A 25,714-nucleotide genomic window follows, 5' to 3' on the forward strand; every position below is an offset into this window, starting at 1 on the left:
TAGAAACTGGGGATAGGGCAAAACCCCATCTAGCTTGTTTGTGTATCCTTAACCCCAAATTTTTCAGCCAAGTCTTCTGCTGTTCAGTCAAAGTGGAGTCTTTTCCTGGGGAGGTATTATTGGGATGAAATCCTGCTTTATTGGCAAACAGTCCTTCCTTCCATGGGAATTTGAGGTTGGCTTTCTTTAGAAACCCCTGACCTAAATGGTAATTACAGAACTGTGAGAATTGGCTAGAACAGGGGAAAAAAAAAAAAAGGGGGGGGGGGAATGTTCTTGCTTGTCCCAGCACAATTTTATTTTCCTCCTGAATGCAAGGAAAATGAACATGAAAGCCAAAGTCTGTGTTTTGCCTTCTCCCCTTGCCAACATCAGGAATGAGATGCAAATGCACATAAACAATCAATCTACAAAACCAGAGCAAATCCCTTACAGACCAACACAGAACTTCCCCAGCCTCCGAGAGGCTTTGGCTTTGGGGGGAGACTCACCCAGCTCCTTTGCAAACCCTCTTCTACCCCCTCTGTCTGAGGAAAAGCACCGGCCCAGGGAGATGTGCATAAATGGAGAGAGCAGAGTTATTGCCAATTAAATGCTCTTTAAAATTTAATCTGAACATTAAACCCAGCAGCGAGCTGCAGTGAGGGCTCTGCCCACTGCTGACCCTGTTGTCTGTGGGGTGCAGAGGCTACCAGGGAAGTGGCCCTGGTTTGTAAGGAGCCCAGCTGGCTGGGAAAAGGGGTCCATGGACAGATAATGGGGAGAAATCCTTCCCTGGCTGGGTGGGCAGGCCCTGGCACAGCTGGGGCTGCCCCTGGATCCCTGGCAGTGCCCAAGGCCAGGCTGGACATCGGAGCTGGGAGCACCTGGGACAGTGGGAGGTGTCCCTGCTGCGGCAGGGGGTGGAATGGGATGGTTTTTAAGGACCCTTCCAACCCAAACCACCCTGTGATTCCATGGTTCTGTGCGATATGTTCCACAATTCTTTGTGATAACCCAAACGCACCGAGAAGAGGTCTGGAGACCCGAGCTGGCAGGGAGTAGCTGTGGATATAAAAATAAAGGTTTTTTTAGAAGAGTTAAATCTTCCTTCCCATGAACATGAGCAGCACGTCATTCCGCAGGTATTCCCGGGAGCTGGGAGCTGCAGGGATGCTGCCAAGGGCACAGCCCCAGCTCGGGGTTCGCAATTCGCGCTTTGCGCTCAATGTTCACTCTGCCTCCCCGCGATTTTCCAGCTGCGCTGTTCGCAGTGTTGTTCTCCTGCCATTAGATGTCCCTGTGTCCTACACGGAGCTCAGGCAGGAGGTCACTCCTGGCAGTCAAAGGTCACCGAGCCGGAGCGGGGCACAGACCTGTTTTAATAGGGGCTTGCAGCTTTTGCCTGCCAGGAAACGCCTTTTCGATGGCAGAGGCTGCGGAGATGAGCTGTGCATCCCTGGCACATCCAGCGGCAGGAAGGATGGATGCTCCGAGCTGCCAGCCCCCCGGGAGAGAGGGCCGGGCTCTGACAGCTCTCCGGGGGACACTGAGCAGCGCTCGCCTGGCTGTAGCCGCGCAGGGTTGGGTTTTTCCCCCCCCCCGACCCCGCACATTTGTAATTGCAGCTTTTTCCCCTCTTGGTTGTTATTAATGTTGTTCGTTTCCTCAAAAATTGCATCTGTTTAGATGTTAATCGAGTTAATTGTTGCCATTCAGCAGCTGGAGCGGCAATTTAGCAGCTGCTAATAAGGATGCTGGGTTTGGAGCCGGGTGACAATGACCGTGCTGCCCTGCCAGAAGCGAGGGGATGGTGAGGGGTGCGCCGGGGGACGGCTGCTCTGAGCACCGAGTCACCCCTGGGACTCAGGGATCGGCGGGGAAGCGCTGAGGAAAACCCTCTGAAGAGAAAAGGCAGGGGCGAGCACAGAGCCGACAATTCACGCTGTCCCTCTCGCAGGGCAGGCAGCGCTGCAGCTCTCCCGTGTCGGGAAAACCGAGCGGGAGCAAACGAGGGCAGAAATGGGATAAGGACGGGATGACAGCACACGTAAGGGTTTTACCGAGGGTTTTCATGTGAGCACCTTTCCACAGGTAAAATTCCCAGGGAATGGAGAAGATGGCCCTGGGGCAGAGCAGCTCAAGGAGCGGTGATGGTGACCACAGTGAGCAACGTGGCCTGGCTCCCAGTCGCAGCTGCTTTTTTCCTTCTTTTCACTCTAAAATCTCTCCAGGCCACGGGGCACACGGGCTCTGACAGCTGTGACACCACTCCCTGGCGTCCCGCAGCCCATCCCATCGTGTCTGGTGGCCCGGGAGCCAGCAGGAGCTGCCCGAGCACGGTGGGGCTGAGAAGGATTCACAAGAGGGCAGGAGAAAAACCCCTCTCACCCCAAACAAGAGGGGGTGAGCACATCCCACCTCGCTGCTGCCTGGAAGGGGTTAATTAGGTGCCTCGTTGCTGACCCAGGCTGTAATCAAGTGCCAATGAAAAACTGTGGGATAAAGAAGGAAGGGCAGAGCTGCAGCAAGGCTTTGGGGGCTGTTTTGTGGGGCTGTGGTGTCAGCAGGGGCTGTTAATGCTCCTGGAGCCCTATGAGCCAGAGGTGAGGAGTCCTGCTGGGGTTTTTGGGATGGTTGGAAGGGAACAGCTCTCTGGGAAAGATGGGACCTGCTGGAGAGGAAGGTGGAGACGAGCTGATCCATGGGCTTCCTGGGAGAGTGAGGTTTGGGGGGAGCAGTGGGGAGTGTTCGCTTGGATCTTGTAATTGGGGATATCCCTCAGTGCTTTTTTTGTTTGTTTGTTGGGGTTTTTTTTGCGTTCCAGTTAGCTTTTTTTCTCAGGGATCTGGACTCTGGATCCCTGTACTGTTGCCTGCTGACAGGTGTGGATGAAATGAGGATTTCTTGAGACTTCCAGGAGGCCAAGAAGAGGGAAAGAGCAAGCTCAGCCCTGGCCCACCACAGTACAACCTCAGCAGGCTTAGGGGGTTTTTTGGTGTCAAAGAGGTGACCCTGCAGCCCAGTGCCACGAGGGGTTCGGGTTTTGCTGCCAGGAGCTGGCTGAGCTGCCGTGTCCGTGTTTTCCCACTGAGGGGGAGGCACTGGGCTCTGTCTCCGGGCTGGGAAAGTGGTTGCTGTTCCATGGTTCTGTTTCTGGGTGTTGGGGCTGGGCATGCTGAGGATATAAGATGGTGGATTTTAATGCTCTGCAGCCCTGGCATTCCGAAACCCGGCATGAAATCCCTGCTTATGTTTAAATAATCTGTATGTTTGAGGAAAGGATTATGAGTCAGCGGAGGAGGCAGCGCTTTCCGTGTTTCCTGCAGGGAGATGCAGAAGGGAGTCCTTGGGAAAAGCAGCTTGCTGGAGAGCAGCAAGGGCAATCCAGGGATGCTTCCAGCAAGCTCCAAATGCGAGAGAGAGAGCCAGGAGACAGCTGCTCACAGAGGCAGGGGAAGCAATAATAGCGAGAAATAACATTTAATTACCTCTCATTCCCACCAGTCTGGGAGAGGAGAGCTCTGGTGCCCGGTGGAAAGGCACCGTGCTCCGGCTGCGGCTGGGTGTCGGAGAATGTGCAGAACCAGCCTGAGGAACGAGGCGTCCCTGGCACTGCGGGATGGTCACTCGGGTCCTGCCCGAGCTGGCACCGGGGGCTGTGGCCCTGCAGCCGGGCACCCCCCGGTGTCACCTCCGCTGTGTCACCTTCCGCTTTCCCGGCCGGGAGCCTGCCGCTTCATTACGGCGTGCTAATCGCTCCGGCGTTAAGCGGTCGGCAGGGAGGGTCTGAACAAAGAGGACTTACGGACATCCCTGTCCTGAGGCTTCAAACATTGCGGTGTGATAAAGGGGGGAGCGGGGAATGGAGGTGGGAGCCTGGCCGCTGAAGGAGCTCTGCCTGCCCTGAGCCAGAGGAGGAAAGCTCGGCTTCGCTGGTGCCGCCCTGCAGAGCGAGGGGCTCAGCGTGGAAAGGACATTTGAGCCTCGGGGCAGGCTGGAGTGCCGCGGAATCACGGAGGGACACGCGGGGAGCACGGACGGGACCTTGTCCCGAGCCTTGAGCCTGCGGATGCTGCGGGTGCCCTTCTTCGAGCAGCCCGCGCACCTCAGCCCCGATTCCCATCCCGTCCCTGCTGGGAGGCTGCGCAGGAGCCTTTGGAAAGCTCCTTCTCGCCCGGCTCCTGCCTTGTCCTCGGCTGACTCCCGCTACAGCTGCCGAGCGCGGCGAGGTTTGCGGGCGCATCCACATCTGTGCCTGCGGGGGCAGCAAGGAGCGGGCACCTGGGGGAGGAATCCATTTACTGCATTGAATGGAAACAATCCCAACAGCTCCAGTGCCCTCTCCCTCCCACCTCAGCTGTTTACAATCTGTCCCACATGTCCCTCGAACCTCCCCAGTGGCGGCGGGGAAACAGAGCTGAAACGCAGCGTGAAAAACTCATTTCAGTGGGGGGTTGGGGGGGGGGGGGAGAGAGAAGAAAAAAAGAGAAATAACCCTGCCCACGGAGTTCAAACAACTTGTCTTGCTTCAGCTTTTACCAATTTTCATGTGCTCAGACGAATGTCACCGGCGGCAGACTTAATTGACTTGGTTTTGATCTCGATCCTCATTAAAGAGGAACGCCGTCGTTCCTCGCTGTCTCTGCACGTGAAGGTGCTCGGTGTGAGGCAGAGATTATCTCCATTTGTCAGAGACCTGCGGATCTGAGGGCATCCAAACGCCGCGGTGGGGCTGGGAATCTCCTCCTTCCCAGGGCAGCACACGTGGGATCGTGGAATGCTTTGGCTTGGAAGGGACCTCGAGCTCATCTGGCTCCATCCCCTGCCATGGGTGGCAGGGACGCATTCCACCATCCCAGGGTGCTCCAAGCCCCGTCCGGCTGCTGTGGAACACCCGTTTTCTTAGGCTTGCCTAAAATTCCTGATCTCTTGCTCCTGCTTTTAAATGGAGGAAAGCTAATTGAAAGGAAAGGGCTGCAATTAACATGGTTTCTTGTGATTGTTTTTGGGCTTTTTTTTCTTCCTTGAGGACATCTCTGGCTCATTAGAGTTGTGTAAGTGTCTCTCGCACGGTGTCCCTTGAAGCTTTCCAGACTCAGAGTTAACTCTGGCCTCTGCTATTTGGAGACCTGCTGTAGCCAAGGCACATGAAGAAGCACGGGGGGAAAAGTGACTTCCCCAGCCCTTCCGTGCAAAAGGAACAAAGGAAAGGCAAACCACTGTCCCTGACCCCAAAAATAAATGGGGCAAATTGATGTGGAACCATTTTTTGTAGGGAGCTGGGGGTTTTGACTCGGGGTCCCTGCCTGCATGTGATGAACACAAACCTTTCTGAGCATGGCAGCGGGTACCTGTAACACTCAATTTTAGGATGCTGGACAACCTTGAAGAGTCTTTGATGGGTTTTGAAAGCGTCTGAAGTGGAGCCCATGAAGGTCTTGAAGTAGTGACAGGTCAGGTCCACCCCACATCTTCCCAGAAGGCAGATCCCCGGTGACAAAGCTGCTCCCAGCAGTCCAGGTCAGCCTCCTGTGTAACTGGGGGAGCCTCAAAGGCCCCTTTAGCCCCAAGCTGTTCCAGGATCACAGGGAAAACACCCGGCTCGGAATCTCTGCCCTGCATCCCGCGCTCAGGGATGGATGCAGAGGGCGGGGCTGCTCGGGAAAATCAGTGATCGATACCGAGCTGTTCCCTCTCCTTCTGCCCAGGTGTGAAACATCTGTCCAGGCACTCCACCGGCACACCTGCCAGCAGGGCTTTGCCTGGGGAGAAGGCTTTAGTCTCTGGGAAGAGGTGACCTGAGATGCGCAGGAGGTGCAGGAGCTGGATTTGGAAGCTCTGGGGTGGCTCCTCTCGCTCCCCTGGGCTGCTCCCAGGCAGCAGTGCCCATGACAAGCGGTGTGAGCCGGGCTGCAGAGATCCCATGGGCAGAGACCTTGATCCAGCTGCTGCCTGCTGCTGCTTTCCCCAAAGCTGTGTGAGCAGCGGCCGTGCCGAGCATCCCGCCGGGAGAAGGTGAGGGAACTTCCATCCATCGGGGATGCTGAATGAGAGCCACACCTCTCCCGCCTGTGAATGCAGCAGATTTACAAACCTTCCCCCTTTTTTATTAGCAGCTTCTCCCCATGTAACCACATTCCTGTGGGCCGGGGTTGAATGAAGAGAAGCTCCTGTTTTAATTTTTGCTGTCAGGAGTAACGGGTAAGTGTAGGAGGAGGAATATTAATCATCCCCAGCAGGCATTCTTCAAACTTAGAAACAGCATAAGGAAGGAGCCCAAATGCTTTAAACATTGTGGGGACCATTTGTATGGGAGTCTCATGGTTGGAAACGTGCACTCTTTTAGTTTTTTGCTTTCACCCTGATTTAGTATAAAAGGGAAGTTGTTGCTCTCCCACCTGCTTCCTGCAGCAGGGACCAGGGCCTGATGTGCCTGCAGAGACCAGGGAGGTGTGCAGGGGTCAGCAGTGCTGCTGGTAAATTCTCTGTGGCATCAATTAGCTGCTGCTGTCCCAAATGAATTTGATCCAGATGCAAAGGAAAAGGACAAGGGAGTGTTTTGGGTTTTACTGTTCCAAATTTCTGCACTGGTGTTGTAGCAGGTGTAGCAGTGCCATAGGAAAATGGAGACCTTTGCTTCCTTGGGGTGGTTTGAGGCCCCACTGCAGGTTCAGAGTTGTGAACCTGAGTTGTGCACCATGCGTTTTTATGGATCCACCATGTGAAGAGAGGGTGGCTTTAATCCCCTGCTAGGGCTTTGGGAGGCCCCCAAACCTCATCCCCTGCCACACAGATGTGCAGGCTTGCTCACATCTTACCTGTGATTGTGGAACTGGTCCTCACCAGGAGAACTGCGACATCCTTATGCGATTCTTTCCCTTCCCTTTTTGCTTTCCTCTACCCTATTTTGGTGTTTTTTGTTTGGCTTTTTTGGTGGTTTTGTTGTTTTGGGGGTTTTTTTTCCATTTTTTTTAGTACAAGAAGCCCCTGGGGAAGGGCATGGGGTGAGTTTTTTGCTCTCCTGGAGGCTGTCTGTGTTTTCTATCAGAGCTGGAGCCTTTGCAGCTCTAGCTGAAGGGCTCTTCCCTGGGGCAGGACAGGAGGCTTTGGGCCTTACCCCAGCTCCTCTGCTGTGTTTTGTTCATCCCTCACAGAAGCCTCTCCAGGGAGGAAGGGAGGCTGCAGGAATGTCCCCGCACCGCTGTGCGAAATCGCTCCTCTCTCAGAAACTGCTTCAGTGCCTCTGACTGGGAACCAAATTTCCTCTCCATCTCCTGGAGCACACAGGAAAGATCACCTGGCAGCCTTTAGCGAGCCTCAAACGTGGGTAAAGAAACGAGGGATGAGACCCTGTGCTGAATTTTCCCACACAGAGCACAGCGGTGCCGGTGCTGAGCCCGGTTTGGTGCTGGGCTCTCCCAGCAAGCAGGTTCCTGCTTTTTGGCAGGGGGTCGTGCAAACAGACATGGTTTTGGGGCAAAACTGCATCCTCCCAGCCTAGCCAGCTTCCCTGCAGCACTCCTGGCCCCTTCTGGCATCCCCAGCATGGCGGCTGCAGGAGGCTGCAGTGTTCCTGGCAGGCAGAGCTTTGGGGCCTGGTTCCACACGTGAAATAATGAGTTTATTCTTCTGCAGCAGCCCGTGCTCCCTTCCAGCGAACGGGGTTCCAAACACGGGGTTTGTTTGGGTGGGGAGCACATCCACCGAGGACGCTGGAGTGCAGGGAAGTGACTGCGGTCAGCCATGGCCTGGCACTGAGAGCCGAAAGAATTGTGGCACCTGGAGCTGGCAGAACTCCTAAATCCTCTTGTCTTGCCCCCAACCGCTCTGCAGGGGCTCGTGGGCCCCCCTGCCCCACGTTTGGTCCCCCCCTGAGAGCATCATTCAGCGCAGCAGCACGACGAGCAGCAAGCTGTAATTTGCCAATGGGGCCGTGTCCCTCAATGAAAGCTTCCTACGTGTCTCTTGGAAGATTATCCTATCAAATCCCCTCCTGCTCTGAAAGGTACGCATTTAAGGCATGACTAACGCCGAGAGATGCTATTATTCCATTTTATTCCGCAGCTTGTGAGTAATGTCTCATTATAGATGGGGATGCATTCAGAAAAACATCATCTGCCTGCCGGAGCGTGGGCTGTGCAGCACGGGCGCCTCGTGGCACGACAGCCAGCGCCCGGCGGCACGTGGACGGCTACGGGAGGGCTGGCAGCGCCCTGGCAGCCCCGAGGCAGCCTCGGGGAGCCCAGCCTGGGCTGGGGCTCGGCTTTGGAGCCTGCAGCATCCCGGCTGCAGCAGGGACAGCGACCCATAAGGCCGGGCTGTGGAGTGAGGGGCAGGGACACAGGCAGCAGAGCCCTGCTGTGGAGGGGTTTGATGGCCTCCATGAGGTCTGTGCTTCCCTCCTGAAGCACTGTGCTCAAAGCACAGCTTTTCCTGTGGCTCAATATCCCAGGTGAATGGGCTCCTGCCAGCTTTCCTGGCTCCCCAGCTGGGGATGTGGGTCTGTCCAGGCTGTGCTGCCCCTCATGAGGCCACTCAGGTGTGAAAGCACCTAGGGACGGTCACCATCATCCTGCTCTAAAGGAATCCTGTGTATATGGGAGCTGACATCCTCTCCCCCATCCCATGGGGAATGTCTGCTGTCCTCTGCTCCCTGTGTTCCTTCTCCTGCCCTGCAAACCACTGGCATTTTTGGTATGTTCATCACGAGGTTCCACTGGCCAGTCCCACTGTTGTGTGTTTTTATGTGGCACACACGTGGAGTGTGGTGGCACTGACCTTCCCCCAGGACTGCTGCAGCCCAATCCCCTTCTCCTGTGCTTCTGCTCAGCATCCCTGTCCATCACCATCAACCATCCATCTTTAATGACTTTCTTTTTTTAGGAAGAAATCCTTCTCTGTGAGGGTGTGAGGCCCTGGCACAGGTTGCCCCTGGATCCCTGGAAGTGTCCAAGGCCAGGCTGGATGGGGCTTGGAGCAGCCTGGGATAGTGGAAGGTGTCCCTGCCCATGGCAGGGGGTGGAACGGGACGAGCTTTCGGACCCCTCCCAATCCAAATCATTCAGATATTTACCTGCCTCATGCCAAAGAAAATGAGATTCAATTATTTATTGATGTGTTTTTTTCCCAGGCACTGTTTTTTCCTTCACCTCCTGCTATGGAGGTTTTGGGGGCGGGGTTTGGTTTTGGTTCTCCCCCCCCCCTTCCTTTTCAGTTTATATTGACGGATCATTTATTTCCCCTGCTGTTTTTCTCAGTGCCCCCTGAGGTGTTATTAAGCTGAAAGGCTGGGATTTGACTGAGGCACGCCTCCTACACCCGTGCAGCCTCTGACGCACGCCCATCGATGGAGAGGGGGTGAATAAACCCAGCTCTGCCATCCTCAGGAAGAAGGGGGTGGAGGGAAGAGTGAAGGCTGCTCTGGGCATGCAGTTCTCAGGGCTGCTTTCTCTACACCCCCCAAGGAATCCCATCCCCTTCTAGGTTCTCTGGCTCATGGGGCTGCTGCAGATGTGGCTTTGGTGTTCCTCACACCACCAGGCTCAGACTCCAAGCCGTGCTGGACTGGTGCAGGTGGCTCGTGGCTCTTCTCCGCTTCTTGCAGATGTTGGGAAGATGGGAAAGAGGCTTACACCTGCTGCATGGCTCCTGGTGGTTCCAGTTTCAGATGCTGTAGTGGTCCTCAACAGCACATCCCAGACCAGGGGATTCCTCCTTCCCTCAGTGGCATGCCAGGCTTGGGGCCCCTGAGGGTGGAAGTGTGTGATCCTGCCCGTGAAACACGGATGTGCTTAGGCTGGACAGGGTGCCACTGACCTGGGGGACAAGAGGTAGGGTATGCTGAACTCCAGGCTTTGTGCATCTCCTGCTGGCCTGAAAGCAGCCCCCCAAACCAGAACGGGGGACAGGGACCCTCCATGCCTTGAAAGGACTGAGCTGGAATCAGATGCTGAGCTTCAGAGGCTTCCCATAGCCTCTGAGAGGATCAGACCCTCCTCCTGCTCCTTGGAGTGTTCTCCAGCCCCAGGAATTCCTCTTTTCTGAGGGGAAAGTAGTTGAAACACTGAACAATTAAGCACTGCCACTTGGGGTTTATTTATTTATTTATTTGTTCTGTTATTAATTTTCCTTCTTGCTTTTAAATTCTTTTTCTGCCCTGCTCCTGCCTTCCTGCATGTGCAGGGTTTCCCTGTGTGACCTGGAGCTGTTCCCTGTGCTGCTGGCAGCCGATGTCCTGCAGAGTTATAGGCCTGGAGTGGGGTGAGAGGACATGAGAGCTTTTGCTTTGGGTTCAGATCACACAATCCACCGTTCTACAGGGCAGCTCTTCCCTTCCAAAAACCTTGGTCCTTGCTTCTCTTCTTGAGTTCACATGGATCTGGGCCTAAGGAAGGGTGGTGGGATCATTCTCCATCAGCCCTGGATGATGGGCAGGTCCATCCAAGACATCTCCATTTGCAGGAATTCTACCCCAAAGCCAGCATTTTCAAAGGAATTGTTGCATATTCAGGATTAACCTTGAGTGTTTCTGTCTTGCTAACTCTTTTCCCACCGTGGGCCTGGTAGAGCCCTGTACCCCTGCAGCCTGCTCCAGGCTGTTCTTACCACATTGGCTGCTTCAGGCCTATAATCCTGGCAATGGCATCCCTTCTCACCCCATTCCCTTTGGAAAATCCTGCTTTTCCATCCTTGTAGCCAGTTCTGGGTCTACTTCCTGTCCTTTTGCAGCAAGTGCTTCTGTGGGAATTCTGTGGTGCTGCAGAGCGGGGCTCTCTCTGCTGCTGACCTTTTCTGGCCCTTTAGCCTGCAGAATTTATAGGTGTGGAAAAGAGGAGCAGAAACTTCACAGGCTGCTTTTTGTGGAAGCACAGAATCATTCAGGCTGGAAAAGGCTCCTGGGACCGGGCCCAGCCATGAAGCTGACACTGTGTTTTTACGGCTAGAGCTGCTGTGCTCTTGGAAAGAAGAGCATCCTGAAGATCCATCTGGGACAGGGATGTCTCCAGGGACCTTTGCAGACAACCTTTGTGAGAAACTCTTCAGGTAAATGGTAGTTCTGATGGGTCTGGGGGGGAACCCTCTTGTGCTGATTTGTGGGCTCAGTTTGGCTTCAAGGAACCCAGGGAAGTTTCCCCGGATGCCCACCTGCTTTCTCCCTGCTTTTCTCCTCCTGGCTGCCCACTGGGCAGAGAGGAGGGAAGGGTCCCAGTGTGATCTGGGTGTCCATAAATCCCCTGTTTCTACCATCTAGTCACAAAAAACCACCATTACCTACTGGAAGGAGCTGTGGCTTCCAGTGATCTGATTGACTGAACGTGTTTTAAATCATTACAGATGGTTTAACCCCACGTGGTGTCCTAAATACCCCCTGAAATGTCAGCATCACTGATGGCAGCTCCCATCTCCAGGATGGCTTCATGGCAGCCTCCTGGATATGTTATTTTTCCAAGTGGTTTCAGGTAATAACAGGGTAGGAAGTGTTCTGCTGTCAGTGAAACATCAACAGAGGCAGCTCTCAGCAGGTAGCTGGTAATAAAAGAATCAATCGCTGGTGGTTTTAACAATCTACAGATTCACTGCTGAACTGCTAAAACCAAAATGCTAACATGAAATCTGATATTTTTTGCCCCCCCCATATGTTTTTATTATCTTTTGGGGGGAGGGAATTTTCAGCAGTAAATTCAATTTTAGAAAATTAATCTCTTTATCCTTAAGAGGGAAGTCCAGGTACATTGGGGTCCATACAAGTTCTGTGTATTTTCTGCTGTTGGGGTGATCTAGAAGTGATTTTTTTTTTCTTTCTTCTTTTTTTTTTTTTTCCCTTGAGGTCACAAGTTTTTGTGGCCAAAAGCTCTGGCAAAAAACAGTCAAGGCTGGTGGCTATGGGTTAAACAGCTCCACTGAGTGGGGAGGACAAGGCTCCCACGTGAATCCCCAGATTTATTCCTCTCTTCTTCCCAACTTCTGTGGCCAAGCTTCCCGTGCTGGCTGCCTGGGGAAGGAGTGCAGCAGCCCCCAACCCGTTGCTACAATTAACTTGCCAGGGAAAGGCTGGGAATGCTGTAGGAGCCTGGCTCCTTATGGAAAGTGGGGAACTGTCAAGGAATAGCTGATCACAGGAGAATCCCTCTTGGGGAAAAAAAAAATAAAACCCAACAAAAAAACTGGAAATAAATTAACTGGGAGGGAAGTGCTGCTCTGCAGCTTTCAGCTTCTAAAGAGGTTTCTCTGCCTCAGAGCTCCTATATCAGCTGTGATTGCTGCAGCTCTGAGTGGGGGCATTATTTTCTGACCTGGCCTTGGGCACTTCCAGGGGTCCAGGGGCAGCCCCAGCTGCTCTGGGCACCCTGTGCCAGGGCCTGCCCACCCTCCCAGGGAACAATTCCTTCCCAATATCCCATCCATCCCTGCCCTCTGGCACTGGGAGCCATTCCCTGTGTCCTGTCCCTCCATCCCTTGTCCCCAGTCCCTCTCCAGCTCTCCTGGAGCCATTGAGGCCCTGGAAGGAGCTCTAAGGTCTTCCTGGAGCCTTCTCTTCTCCAGGTGAGCACCCCCAGCTCTCCCAGCCTGCCAGGTTAAAATCCTGCAGCTCCTTGGCTTGGTCTCAATCCCATGCAAGGGATTGATTTGACTCCCTGTCCCCAAATTCTCAAGCCTTTCTCCATTCCAGCATAATTCCCTCAATTCCCACAGGCAGTCAGCTGCAGCCACTCTGTGAGGGAATCCTGACTTGAATAAAAATTTGCTTTCTATCTTGCTGAGGGTAGAAAGGAGCAATTCTCTCAAGGGTGGACAGTCTTATTTTTAATTTCTTGGCTGCTGTGGTTTGTACAGCAGCATCTCATCCTGCGGGCAGGGATCCCAGAGCTCCCTGCTAACAGCAATCATCCCATCGGAGGAGAAGGGTTTTGGTGTTGGTGTAATGGTATCACCTTGCCATCACAATGAAATACAGTCCTGGGATTCCTAGCAGAGCCTCCTGGTTGGCAATAACTCAGCTGAGTGCAAACAAATCTACATAATGCTCCCCAGCACGAGGCTGCTCCTTAAACAGAGCCCAAGGCACAGCAGTACCTCACCAACATCCATTGCAGGTCTTGGAGCAGCTTCTCACAGGGCTGAACTGATCTTTTGGGGGCATTTGGCTCTCTTCAGTTCTTGAGGGAAGTGTTCCCCTAGCTGAGATGATTCCAGCTCTCTGACCTCTGCAGAGAAAATGGAGAAATTGGCTTGTGTGGTAAAACACAAAGAAAACAAACCAAACCTTATACTCCAAGGCAGGAGAATCTGATCTTGCTCCAGGAAGCTGTGTGATGCTCCAGAAAGGCTTTTTAGGCAAGGACCTGACCTCTGACACCATGGCACCTCAGAGCCCTGAGCAGAAAAGACTGGAAACATTTTGGGAAGTCCAGGAAGATCAGAACAACTGATCCAGGTGTCGACCGCCTGGTTTGGTGAGCCAAACCCTCCCTTTCCAGGAATGATGCTGATTCTCCAGGGCTGTGTCCCTGTTCTTCCATGTGCCCTCCCTGTTTAAATGCAAAATTAGGGAAGAATAACCAAGCTTAGGGTGACCTCTTACAAGTTCAATAATTTCATCTTTAATTTCCTTTACAAGGCACAAATTACTTTATTAATGAAAAGCAATTGATTCCAGTGGCTCTATTGTTTGTTTTATCTGTCTAAACTCTTTTCCAGAACCAAGGTTCTCTCTCTGATTATCCTCCAGCAAGAAAGTTGTGGGGGACAAATCTGCTTTCTGCAAAGACTCCTTTTCCCTACCCCAGCAGCATGCCTTGGAAGTTGCATCCATGTTAAAGCCTCCTGCCATCAGGGTGTTTCTGGGAGCTCTGCTTGCAGGAGCTGTTTTGGAAGCCCTGGCTGCATTAAGGATGCACGCTGGACATTCTCTCCCAGCCTCCTGTCAAAGTTTCACTTTCTGCCCCAATTAGGGCTGGATCCAGAGTTCAGCTGTGAGAACGGGAGCAGCTGCCCAGGGGCTCCCATGGCTCTGCTCCCTGACACTGCCTGGAAGGGATGCTGGAGGAAAGAGAACATTTAATGGAATAAAAACAGGCATTATGCTGGCTCCCGGCATGCTGCAGCTTCACAGCTTTTTTCTTTGAACCGGGCTTTTCCCCTCTGTTTTTGTTTTTGAGGTGTTTTTGGTCGGTTTGCCTTCCATTATTCTCACTGCCTTTGGAGAGTGCTCGCTTTTCTGGCTTCTACAAGTATGTATGGAAGCAAAGACCCCAGTCTGCAGGGGAAAACAGCCTAGCTTGGGTTTTTAATCTGTATCATTTCAGTACCATGCAGTGGAAGTGCCGTGGTAAAGAAGGAGCTACCACCATGTACCTCCTGATTCCCAAGGGCCTGGAGTGCCAGGACACAGGGAATGGCTCCCACTGCCAGAGGGCAGGGATGGATGGGATATTGGGCAGGAATTGTTCCCTGTGAGGGTGGGCAGGCCCTGGCACAGGGTGCTCAGAGCAGCTGGGGCTGCCCCTGGATCCTGGAAGTGCCCAAGGCCATTGGGCATTGGGCCGTTGGACATTGGGGCTTGGAGCAGCCTGGGACAGTGGGAGGTGTCCCTGCCTGTGGCAGGGAGGTGGCACTGGATGAATTTAGGGTCCCTTCTGGGACCATTCCATAATTCCATGACTTGCTGGAGCTGTCCATTCCTCACAGTGAGCTTTGCTCACTGTTTGGGAATGAACTGAAGGTTTCTTTGGATTCTCTCTTTGCTGAGTGGCAATAACAAAGGGAGCAGCTCTGGTGAGCTCAGCCTGGTTTTGTGTTGCTGCACTCTCTTACTGCCATGTCCTTTCAAGTTGTTTTTTTTTATAATTCTCACTAATTTCTGCTACTTTAAGTCACTATTTTTTTCTTTTTCTTCTGCAAATTGCTCCAAATACCCTTTTTCCAGATCCTTTAGGCTCTCGGAACAACACATGCCACAGCCCAGATTGCTTGGGGATTCCACTGCAAATTTCTCTGTTGTGAAAAATAACCATTTTATTCCTACCTGTCCCTTCCTGTTTCCTACCAGTTTGGAACTCAGTTGAGAACCTTTCTTCTAATCCCAGGGGAGATTAATCTCCAAGGCACCCCAGGATGAGGGAGTTTGTGAGGAAGCAGGGCACGTGGTACCAAGCAAACTGCCCCTGTTCTGCATGCACTGATGGCCACAGAGGATTCCCCTGGAGCCACGATTCCAGCTACCAACAGAATGGCTTCCTTCCATCCCAGTTTTCTAATTATCTGTAATGTTCTTACACAGCCTCCACTGTTTTGCTCTGTGTTATACTCAGTGATTAGTAGCTCAGTTAATGCCTCTTTGGATTTTTTTGGTTTGTTTTATTGTTGTTGTTTTTATTTTAAATTTTATTTTTTAAACTACCACTTCCCTCATTCTGAGGCTGACAGCCCCAGAGCTGATGTCTCCTTTTCCCTGGGTCATCCTTCATTTGCCCTGCTGATGGAAAAGGTGACACCTGGACATGAAATTATGCTTTCTGCAATACTGAGGGAGAGTATTTCACCTGTGAATGCTTAAGGTTTATGAGAATCACACAATACAAGAGCTGGAGACACTTTATGGCCTTACAGTTTTTGCTGTGAGGTGCTGAGGGTGAGCACCACGTACCCCTGTCCCTCTCTGTGTGTCTGATGCTGCCAAATAATTTTTGACTTTTAGGGTTACCTTTGCAGAGCAGCTGACGCCACTGTAATCAAAGCTGGTTTGCAGGCTCCAGGTGCTGCACAAAGGTGTTCTCCCAGGATCCTTCCTGCTCCTCTCCCATCAGGAATGGGTTTTCAGAGTGCACTCTGGCCTGGCTCTGCAAATTCAAATCAAATGGCCCTGTTTGGAGGTGATTTTTTTCCCAAGGCAGTGTAGGAATGCTGTTAAGGTTGCTGAGCTATCTCAGCTTGAGGAGCTGAGTTCTCCTTCAGTCTGCCACGGGCAGCCCGCCAGGCATTTTTCTTATAAATATTTTCAACATTTCTTTGAGGCCACATATTTTGGGGCGGTTTCCACCCCCCTCTCCTCATTCCCATTGTGTCTCCCCATCTCCCCCCCCCTCTATTTTTTCCCCCATGGAGGACATCTTACGGTTTCAGGAGAGATCCCACCAAGGGCTAGAGCCCAGGAATTCCTGCAATCCTGAACCACTCTCTGAGTGTTCCCAGGGCTGGATTCAATTGACAAGAGGCTCTGCAGCCAACCCCCTTGGACTGCACATGTGTTTATTTAAATGTCAGTGGCCCACACAAGCTGAATACCTATTAGCTGCAGCATGCCTCAAATCCAAAGCAGAGCTCCAGTTCATATTTATTGTTCAAAGTACAGATCCCTTTATTGTTGTCATTTCAGTCCCCTCGTATTTATGGAATTATTCAGGCAGCTCTGAGAAGTTAACTAGCACTTTGCAGTGTTTCTTTACTGCCAGGGTATAATATCTGTCTGTAATAAATATATAGGTAAGGGAATTCAGAAACAAAACAAAACAGCAACAACATATTGCATGTGAAAACTTTACTAAGCAAATAAAACATTCCCTGCCAGAGAAGCAGAAAAAACACCAGCAAGCTGGTACCATCTGAAGCCAGTTAATGAGCAGGAGATGGGTAATTCCACTCTATTCGTTTAACTCTGTTGTTTTCTGTCATTCTCCAGGGTTTCTCTGCAAAACACCCAGGCAGGATGGAAATAAATTGCTAAGGGTTGTAACAAGAGGTGTTTTAAGGGCTGGTGGGAGCTGAGGGTTTTACAAATCCCTGACAGGAGGGAGCGGCCAGGTGGGAGTCAGGTTACGAGAGCCAGGACAAGTGGGAACGGCCTCAAGTTGTGCCAGGGGAGGTTTAGGCTGGATATAAGGGAATATTTCTTCATGGGGAGGGTTGCAAAGAGTTGGCACAGGCTGCCCAGAGCAGCGGTGGAGTCACCACTCCTGGAAGCGTTCAGCAGCTGCGTGGATGTGGTTTAGTGGAGAACGTGGTGGTGGGGCTGGGATGACAGCTGGACTCAGTGATCCCAAATGTCTTTTACAACCTAAATGGTTCTTCTGTGACCTCAAAGTGGCTGGGCTGGCTGTAAGGACTGCTCTTCTGGTGTTGGGACTTTCTGGGCATGAGTAACACTGGAAATGCCAGTACCTGGTATGAGCAAAGTGGCCCAGCAGTGATAGAGAGGGTTTGTTTCTGGCAGCAAAGGTCATGGTGGCCCTGGGAACGAAGGGAGCAGCTGTGGATAATGGGTGTGTTTTGGGCATGGTCACCCTTCCACGACATGAGGAGCTGCAGCATCCTCGTTTCTCTAGGCTTGTTTTATCTCTCTTGAAGAAGGAATGCAGACAGAAAACATCTTTTGTGCTTGATAGCCTAAAAACCTGCCCCACTTCACTTCTAACACTCAGCTCAGTGAAGAGGCATACAGAAAAAAAAAAAAAAAGAAAAAAAGATACTTTCTGCTAAAAGCAAAGCTGTCTCAAGTCAGTTTCTACTTTCACTGGCATAATTCACCTGAGATCTTTCTTAGTTTGGAATGAGAAGAACGCTTACATTTGATTTGAGGGAAAAACAGTTTAATTAAAGGGGAAGAAAAAAAGGGAACTTTCTGTTTGGCTGGGGAGTTCTGCTGACGTGAATGTGAGTTACTCCAAGCGGGATTTTGGGCTCAAGTCCAGAAGAGCAAAAATGCTTTTTTAAACCCAAGTGGGAGGCTGCTGTCCTGCTGGACCCACAGAAGATGGGATGCCTCAGGAGCAGGGATAATTTCTCTGCTGGTCTGAGTCCCGTCCAGGCTGGCAGAGAGGCGAAGCTGCAAAGCTCCCATGGTTCCCCGGTGCTCAGGTGTGTGCATCCCAAAACCAGCACTTCCCCTGGCACCCTCGCCACCAGCCCCAGCTCACAGAGCCCACGGACTCCATGGAACAGCCTTACAGGTTTGAGATTATGCCTTGAAGGCTGCTGCTGAGGAGGGCTGGCAAGGCAGGCGGTGGCAGCCGGCTCTGCCCCGTGAGGTAGCAGAGGAAATCCAATCCCCAGTGCTGTCGGCTTTGCCTCTTGGATGAGTGAGGGAGTCACGGCTTGGAAAGCTGATTTCCAGGGGGAAGTTGCCTTGCAGAGACATGTGAGGAAGCAGTGGGATCACTGTCCCTGGACGTGTGGCACGGTGGGTTAGTGGTGAGCTTGGCAGTGCTGGGTTTAGGGCTGGATTTGACAGCCCTGGAGCTCTTTCCCACCCTCCCTGATACAATCATGCCAGGAGCTGCAGGTACATATCCTGCCAAAGCTGTGACCTCACACGCTGTACAGACTGAGGACGCCTTTGAAGAGGTTTCCAGGTCTGACTTTGGTTTCTGTATGAGGAGAAACCTCAGGAGAGGCTTTTGGGGTGTGACTTCAGAGATGGATTTGTAGACAACCCGTAACTGAGGCACCCCAAACTGATGGATATTCTGGAAATTCAGCTTGGAAATACGCAAGAGATCTTCAGAGAACTTCTTTCATGATGGCACAGGAGTCTGCCTTCCAAAACCCTCAGTCTTGTGGCAAGATCCCTATGGCCAAGGATGGGAGAACATATCACTGCAGATCCCCATCACATCCAAACTGTATTCTTGTACCTGTGTTGGGCACAGCTCCTTCCTCTGGTCCAGTAACTGCAGTTCCATTAGTTTTCCAACCTTGGGAATTCTTCTTTTGTTGTGTTAGGGCTATCCAACTCCATTTTACTTTTGGCTGGCTGTAGAGCACCAGCCTCCAAGCCAGAACTCGATGGTACATCTGTGACAGTCTATCAGGAAACAGGATAATGATGGCACCCAGGAGTTTTATCAGCCACAGCTGTTGCACTGTTTGCTGGAGAAACAGTTCTTTGAAATATACGACCAAAATAAAGAGCTGAGCATCTGCAAGACTGTGGATAATTTAACACATAATCTCTCCTGAAAGAGCGGTCTGGCTTTACCAACATCAAGGTGATAAAAAGTGTTCTTTCCTATGGAGGCAGGCTGGGAGTGTTCAACCTGGAGAGCAGGGAGAAGGCTCTGGAGAGAGCTTAGAACCCATTTTAGCCTAAAGAGGCTCCAGGAGAGCAGGAGAGGGAGCTGGGACAAGGGCCTGCAGTGCCAGGACAAGGGGGGATGGCTTCCCACTGAAGTATTTTGATTAGATATGAGGAAGAAATTGTTCACTGGAAGAGTGGGCAGGCCCTGGCACAGGGTGCCCACAGAAGCTGTGGCTGCCCCTGGATCCCTGGAAGTGTCCAAGGCCAGGTTGGACTATGGGGCTTGCAGCAGCCTGGGACACTGGGAGGTGTCTCTGCCCATGGCAGGGGGTAGAATGGGATGAGCTTTAAGGTCCCTTCCAACCCAAACCATTCTGTGATTCCCTTGACCAGAAAAGCAGGGAAAAAAAAAGCCCCAACACCTTCCATCTCCTCCCCCATTAACACAAGCACGTCCCAGTTCTGGACCACCACACTTGCCAGCACATGATCGCTGCTCCTCGGTCTCTGTGTATGAGCTGGAGCCCCTTGTGCTGACACAAGAGAGAGGCTCTGCTGATAACTCAGTCTCTAATGTGCAGCAGGCCACCTGATAAGCAGCTCTGATAAGGATGAGTCGAGGTTCATGTGCCTCATCTCCTCATATCACAGTGTGAACATCCTAAACCAGTGCCACTGCCACACTGCACACACGTTCCATTGCAGCATCACCTCTGGAGGAGCCTATGGAAACCCTTCCTTTCCCATAAGGAGGGACACACAGCCCTCATTCTGCAGTGTGGGGTTATTGATCTGTGTATCAGCTCCTGACATTCCAGTTCTGGGCTGGTCCCCGTGGCCTCACAGCTTTTTTTAAAACAACTCTTCCGTTTGAGTTTCCATCCTATCACATTCAGTCCTGTCCTTGGATCTAGTCCAGGACACCACGGGGGTTCTGTGATCTGCTCTTTTGCAGAATGGGAAGTCTGCCTTTTTTTCTTTCTTTTTTCCTTGTGGAAGAAAGCTAGAAGGACCTCCTGGTCTTTTACAGGCCTGATCTTGCCTAGTGATCCTGGAAGGGGGAAGTAGCTCTCCTTTCAGCCCGTGTTTTATAGCCACACAGACATTTCTAGGGCTGCAGAGGTTTTTGACTCCTCTGACCTCTCACCCTCATACATTCTAAACTTTATTTTTATCATTAATGGGCCAGCTCTCACTTCTTGCGCTTCTTTTAAACAACGTATCTGCAAGTGAGGGCTGGATTCCAGAGTCCCACCCAGCTATTTAACAGGGTCTGAATATAACCCTTCAGACTTCTCAGACATTCCTCTCATGATTTCGATGCCACTGTTGCTATTCCGGACACTTCTGCTTGGCACATCTTGCTCTGCTCTGATGCTTTTTAAGAACTCAGTGAAGGTGCTCCTAAGGAACAAGAGTTTTTAAGATACCACATTTAAGGAGCTTGCATTAAGAAAAACCTCCTTGCCCCTTGATAAGCAGATAGAGAAAATTTGAGGTATTTTAGTGCTTTAGTGGATTCCAATCTGAAACTGGTTGTGGTTTTGGTTTTGCCATAGGAAAAGGAAAACAGGTTGACTGAGGTTTTGCCAATGCAAAGCACAGGTGCCTTTTAATAGATAATCGGTATTCAGGAAATGCTGTGACCCACACGAAATGAGATTAAACGACCCTCGGAGGAACAAAACAGAGGAGGGAAAAATTGAGAATTTGAAAGGTCCATGCAATTTTGTGTGCACACATTGTCTATCAGTGCAACTTTAGTCTCAACTGCTTAAAACCATGAGATCATCTTGGTACCTTATTATGAAGGCAGCCATTAAGTGGCTTGGACTGCCAAGCTCTAAACCACCTTGGTGCTCTGCTGCTGGTTCCCTCAAAACCTAAACTCAGATCATGGGAAGATGATTTAGAAGGAAATTCTTTGGTATGAGGGCAGTGAGGCCCTGGCACAGGATTCCCAGAGAAGCTGTGGCTGCCCCTGGATCCCTGGAAGTGTCCAAGGCCAGGTTGGACATTGGGCCTTGGAACAGCCTGGGAAGGTGTCCCTGCCTGTGGAGGAGGAGGAACCTGCCAGGCAGACGAGGGATGTGGACTTGGATCTCCTATGCAGGGCTTGCATGATGTGAACTTCAACACGCTGCAATCTCTGGGCATTTCCACAAACTCTGCAGGGACTCTGATTCAGTTCCTCAACAGGAGAGTGAGCTGTGGGTCCCTGGTGGACGGCAGAACCTCCCTGCAGGCCTTGGTGACACGCTGTATTTAAGGCTTGCTCCTGTGCTCAGTGTTCCCTGTGGCTGAATCCTGGCTGCTCCCTGTCCTGGCCATCCTGGATCCCATCCTGCCACATCCTGGACGTGTTTGAATGCTCCCAGAGAGCCCTGGGTTCCCTTCTGGGGACTGCAATTGTCGGCTTGGCTTTTTAGTCCAGGTTTGTCCCACAGTAGATTGGATCCGCGACAGGAAAGACTCCAAGCACGAGCTCTGCCAGCTGCTCCTCGTCGCAAAATCTAGAAGTTGCTGCTCCTGAAGCCAGGCATTTTTATTTGCATGAGAAAGCTGGAGCTGACTGTAAGATAGTCTGTGATCTGATTTTAAAAGAAAAGGATAAAAATAAGTCTAATTGTGTTCTCGTTCTGCCTCAATTTAGCTGCTGGCCGTTCTCTTTTGTGCTCCCCACATTTCTGGAGAGCTGGTTGACGCTTATTTAGGTTGGCACAAACTAAATATAACCAAGTGTGTGTGAAAGAGCACGGACTGGGTCACAGCTTCCAGAGCAGCAGAAAGAAGCATTTTGCCTTAAAATACGAAAATCCAGCTCTTTCTGAGATGGCTCAATGAAACACACACAACCTGAACAAAAAGTGAGAGCTCCATTCAGCTCCTGAATGCTGCTGAAATTTGTATTTTTTTTTTTTTTTTGCCAGCTTTTACAGTCCACAGCCTTCTCATTCAATCCTGAATAATAGCTTTGAATCGAGCTGTAAAAGCTTCCGAAGTTTGAAGTCTTTTGACAAGTTAATTTAGCTGTATGGTAAAAAGTTTTTCCCCCAGATAGAATAAAGCCATCATCTCATGAATGTAGTAGTCAGCCAAGGGAAAGAAAACACCATTAGGATTAGAAATGATGGGCTTTCTGGAGATAGTTTGTGGTTTAGTGTAATCTACTATCAATATTTCAGTAGAAAAATATCCTACTCGTCATTCAGCTGCAAGTCAGTATATTCATGTAAAACCAACACCCAGGGGCCAGGCTGCAAATTCTTTTATATATATATATATATATATATATATTTTTGTTATATTTTTCTTACATTTATTTAGGTTTTAATTGTTTTTCTCCCTGGACGGTATTTTTTTTTTTCCTGGTTGAAAGAGACAGAATAGAAAAATGGATCAATATTTCCTCAAAGTTTCCCACTATAGAGAGACCCACCACACATTTGTCTCCCAGCAGCTGCCATGGATGAAAATAAATATAATAAATTGATACCCATTTCCCCGTTTTTAATATTAAGAATCGGAAAATGAGCGCAAATAAACTTAGCCCATCCAACAGTTATTCTAGCCTTGACTTCACAAAGATTCCATATTCATCTTAGACTTATTTCTGCTTTTTATCTAAATTTAAGCCTCAGTGTGCTACTAAAATTGACTGAAGCAAAAAAAAAAAAAAACCCAAAAAAACCAGTTGAGGGGAAAAATAGATTTCTTTCATACTCTTAATTCTTCAGTTTAATTTTGAGGGATGATGACACTGTAAGAACTTTTGAGCAGTGGTTTGTAATGGGCACAGAATAATTTTTCTCTCTGCAGTAGGGATGATGATCCTTGTGTATCCCTTCCAAATCAGGATATTCCATAACATAGTTGAGAGCATAGCTGCTAAATAAATAGGAAGTTTATAGAAATCCAGAAAAATATTGAAAACAAACTTAAGAAGCAGTTTTATTTTAAAAGCATATTGTACTCAGTCATTGTGAAATGACTGCCATAGCAATCGAATGTATCTCCATCAGCAAAAATAAAGTGTAAAGAGCAAACTTTACATTGTGACCTCCACTTTGAACTTCACTTGCTCGTTTTTCCCCCCAAGGTGGGGGACAGGGACTTGCTTTTGCCCAAAACAACAGCAATACCTTGTTTCTGAGGGTCTGGCTATTACTAATTCAGGATTTCAGCTCTCCAGGCTCTGAGTGCTGCGGAGTTGATGAAGTGTTGGGTGTGCAGACAAGCTGGGAAGACACTCCTGCAGCCAAACAGGGCCGTGGGGGGCTCAGAAGTGGAGGAGAACCACCTTGTTCTGGCTCAGAGCAAGCTCTGAGGCAAGGAGAGAATGAGGAGTTCCAGCTGAAGCAGAACTCACTAGGATTAAAAAAACCAAAACACTAACAGCAGAACAAAACTCCACAATAAAGGGTATGTTGGAGGAAAACACAGGAGGGGGCAATGTTGAATTTAACATTCCCTGTCTCATCAGAGCTGTGCTGTAAGTTAGGTGAGTTTGACAGGGTTTTCCTTTCGATGGCAAAAAGGAGTAAACCAGTGTGGTGTGGGAAAGATGGAGAACAGGGAATGGAGGATACAGCACAGAAGGGTGGTGGGTGGGGCAGCAAAACCAAGGGAGGTCAGCGATGGAGACTAAATGATCAGGAGGGAGAAGAAGCCATCAACAGGTTGGAAACTGTGTTTAGGCTTGACTTTTCTCCAAGGACCCAAACGGAACCAGCACATCCTTGGTGTCTAGGCTCCAGAGGCAGTTCCTGCTGGCTCTCCTCCTAACTCTATCCTCCTTTTTTTTAGGCTGTGGAGTGGCAGGATTGGAATGGAAAGCTGAAGCACCCTCTTTTACTTTCACCAGCTCCCTGTGACTAGCGAGGGAAATTAGCTGGAGTGTTGTGATGGCTGTTTCCTGCTTGAGAACATAAAAAATGGAATCATTCCTGACAAACAAGGATTCAGCTAAAGATGAGGTGGAGGTAGGCGGGAAGTTCTGTAATTGCTTTTTATTTAAATCTTTATGAATTAGCTCTGCCAGGGTGTTGGTTTTTATTTTAGATTTTTATTTTTTGCTTCAAGTGGCTTCTGAGTAAGTTTCTCAGCTGCAAATACAGTAAAACCAGACTATATACAGCTATAGCCAATATGTTTGGTTTAACATACAGCAAGAAGCCTTTCCCTTATGAATCTCTGAGGTCTAATTTCCATGAGCAAGGACAAAGGTTTAATTTTCTGCCATTATGCACAGGTTAGCCTAGACTGGGTATTAATAGAGACACGTACTCACACCCACAGCCACAGGTACAGCGTCAATCAAAACCTGAAGGCAGAACTTACACTCCATGGCAACTTCCAGGGCACAGTTCTCGCCTCTCGTTTCCTGTTTCCAAACTGTTCCAGCAGCTGGGTAGGTTGTAACTCATGTTCAGAGGGTTTGGGACCAAATTCCCGCCCTGGCCGGAGCAGGAATGGGGACCACAGGTGAGGGCAGACACTCACCAGGCTGCCACAGCCATGCCCTGCACCAACCACCAGCAGCAGATCTGTTGCCTTGGCAAATATTGCCGTGCCTTGGGAACCTTCTGGCCCTGGAGCCCTTCCACCCACAGGACTCTCAGCACTGAAAAACGATTTGGGAGGTTATTTGTGCACACGTTCACTCATCCCTCCGAGTGCACAAGCCCCAAATAAAGAGAGCAGAACAACTCTGTGAAACCTCACCAGCCAAAGAACAACAAACAAGCCATGAGCCCAGAGCAGCTTCAAATGAAACAGAAAGGCTTCGGCTTGAGGCTTCTTTATGCCAGCGGTGCTCTCAGGTGTGTGTTCCAGGGAAATATATTTCCTGGGAGCCTGTTGACAACATGGGAAAAAAACCCAAAGAACTTTAAGGGTCGGATAAATACGCCAAGGATTTTTGTAAGGGTGGCCCTTTCAAATGAAAATGTAGGTAGTAAGTATCTCCAAAAAGGAAAAAGAGAAAAGGAGCGGTGTTTCTAGACTACCACGTATATGCAGAATTTGAGAGAGGGACAAAGTTGTTAGCAATTCCCATCAGGTCCCAGAATTCATGTAAATCCAGATGGCTGAACGACATGAGTTCAATTTTTTTTTTTTTTCCCTTTAAGGGAAATCTGGAAGTTTTAAAAACAGTTTAGCAAGAGCCAATTAATCAAACCCACCAGAAGTGTGCTGGGATGGCTGCCGAAATAAGGAATGTCATGTTTCAGCTTGCCTTAGGCGAAGATGGGAAGAAACTCCTTGGAAGCTTAGTAGGAAATCTCCCTTCCACTATCCCAGGCTGCTCCAAGCTCCGATGTCCAACCTGGCCTTGGACACTTGCAGGGATCCAGGCGCAGCCACAGCTTCTCTGGGAAACAGGAATAATGGATTGCCGGCGGGACGTTTCAATCGGATTGTGTTCCATGGGATGAGTTTCCTTGCACCCAGTAACATAATATTTTCCTTCCTATTATCCGGAGCATTTGGGAGCAGGACTTGGGGAGTTTTGGGCCCTGCATCAACCCACAAAGCACGAGCAAAACAAGATGTCAGTTCAATGGGGTAATTCCACGTGGAACTGAAAAATCAATTAAATGTTGAATGGTCGCTGTGAAAACGGAGGTAGAGGGAAGCATGTCGGGCAACTCCTTTCCATTTTTATCTTTATTTTTATTTGTTTTTATTACTTTATTTCCTCTTGGTAATTCAGGCAAA

The 25,714-nt window shown here is 50.3% G+C and overlaps 1 long non-coding RNA gene across 2 annotated transcripts; it reads left to right on the forward strand.

Annotated features, from left to right (window-relative positions):
* Positions 1–2,493: 2,493 nt before the first annotated feature.
* LOC147652066 (uncharacterized) lies at positions 2,494–5,385 on the forward strand. 2 transcript variants are annotated; one of them, XR_015289550.1, is made up of 2 exons: positions 2,494–2,585; positions 2,824–5,385. It is a non-coding gene; the product is annotated as an uncharacterized LOC147652066 (long non-coding RNA). The 2 variants fall into 2 exon arrangements; XR_015289551.1 differs by having other exon boundaries at positions 2,509–2,585; positions 2,807–5,327.
* Positions 5,386–25,714: the final 20,329 nt, after the last annotated feature.

The sequence above is a fragment of the Cyanistes caeruleus genome, chromosome 7 (assembly GCF_971803275.1).
Source record: "Cyanistes caeruleus chromosome 7, bCyaCae1.hap1.1, whole genome shotgun sequence".
NCBI lineage: Eukaryota > Metazoa > Chordata > Aves > Passeriformes > Paridae > Cyanistes > Cyanistes caeruleus.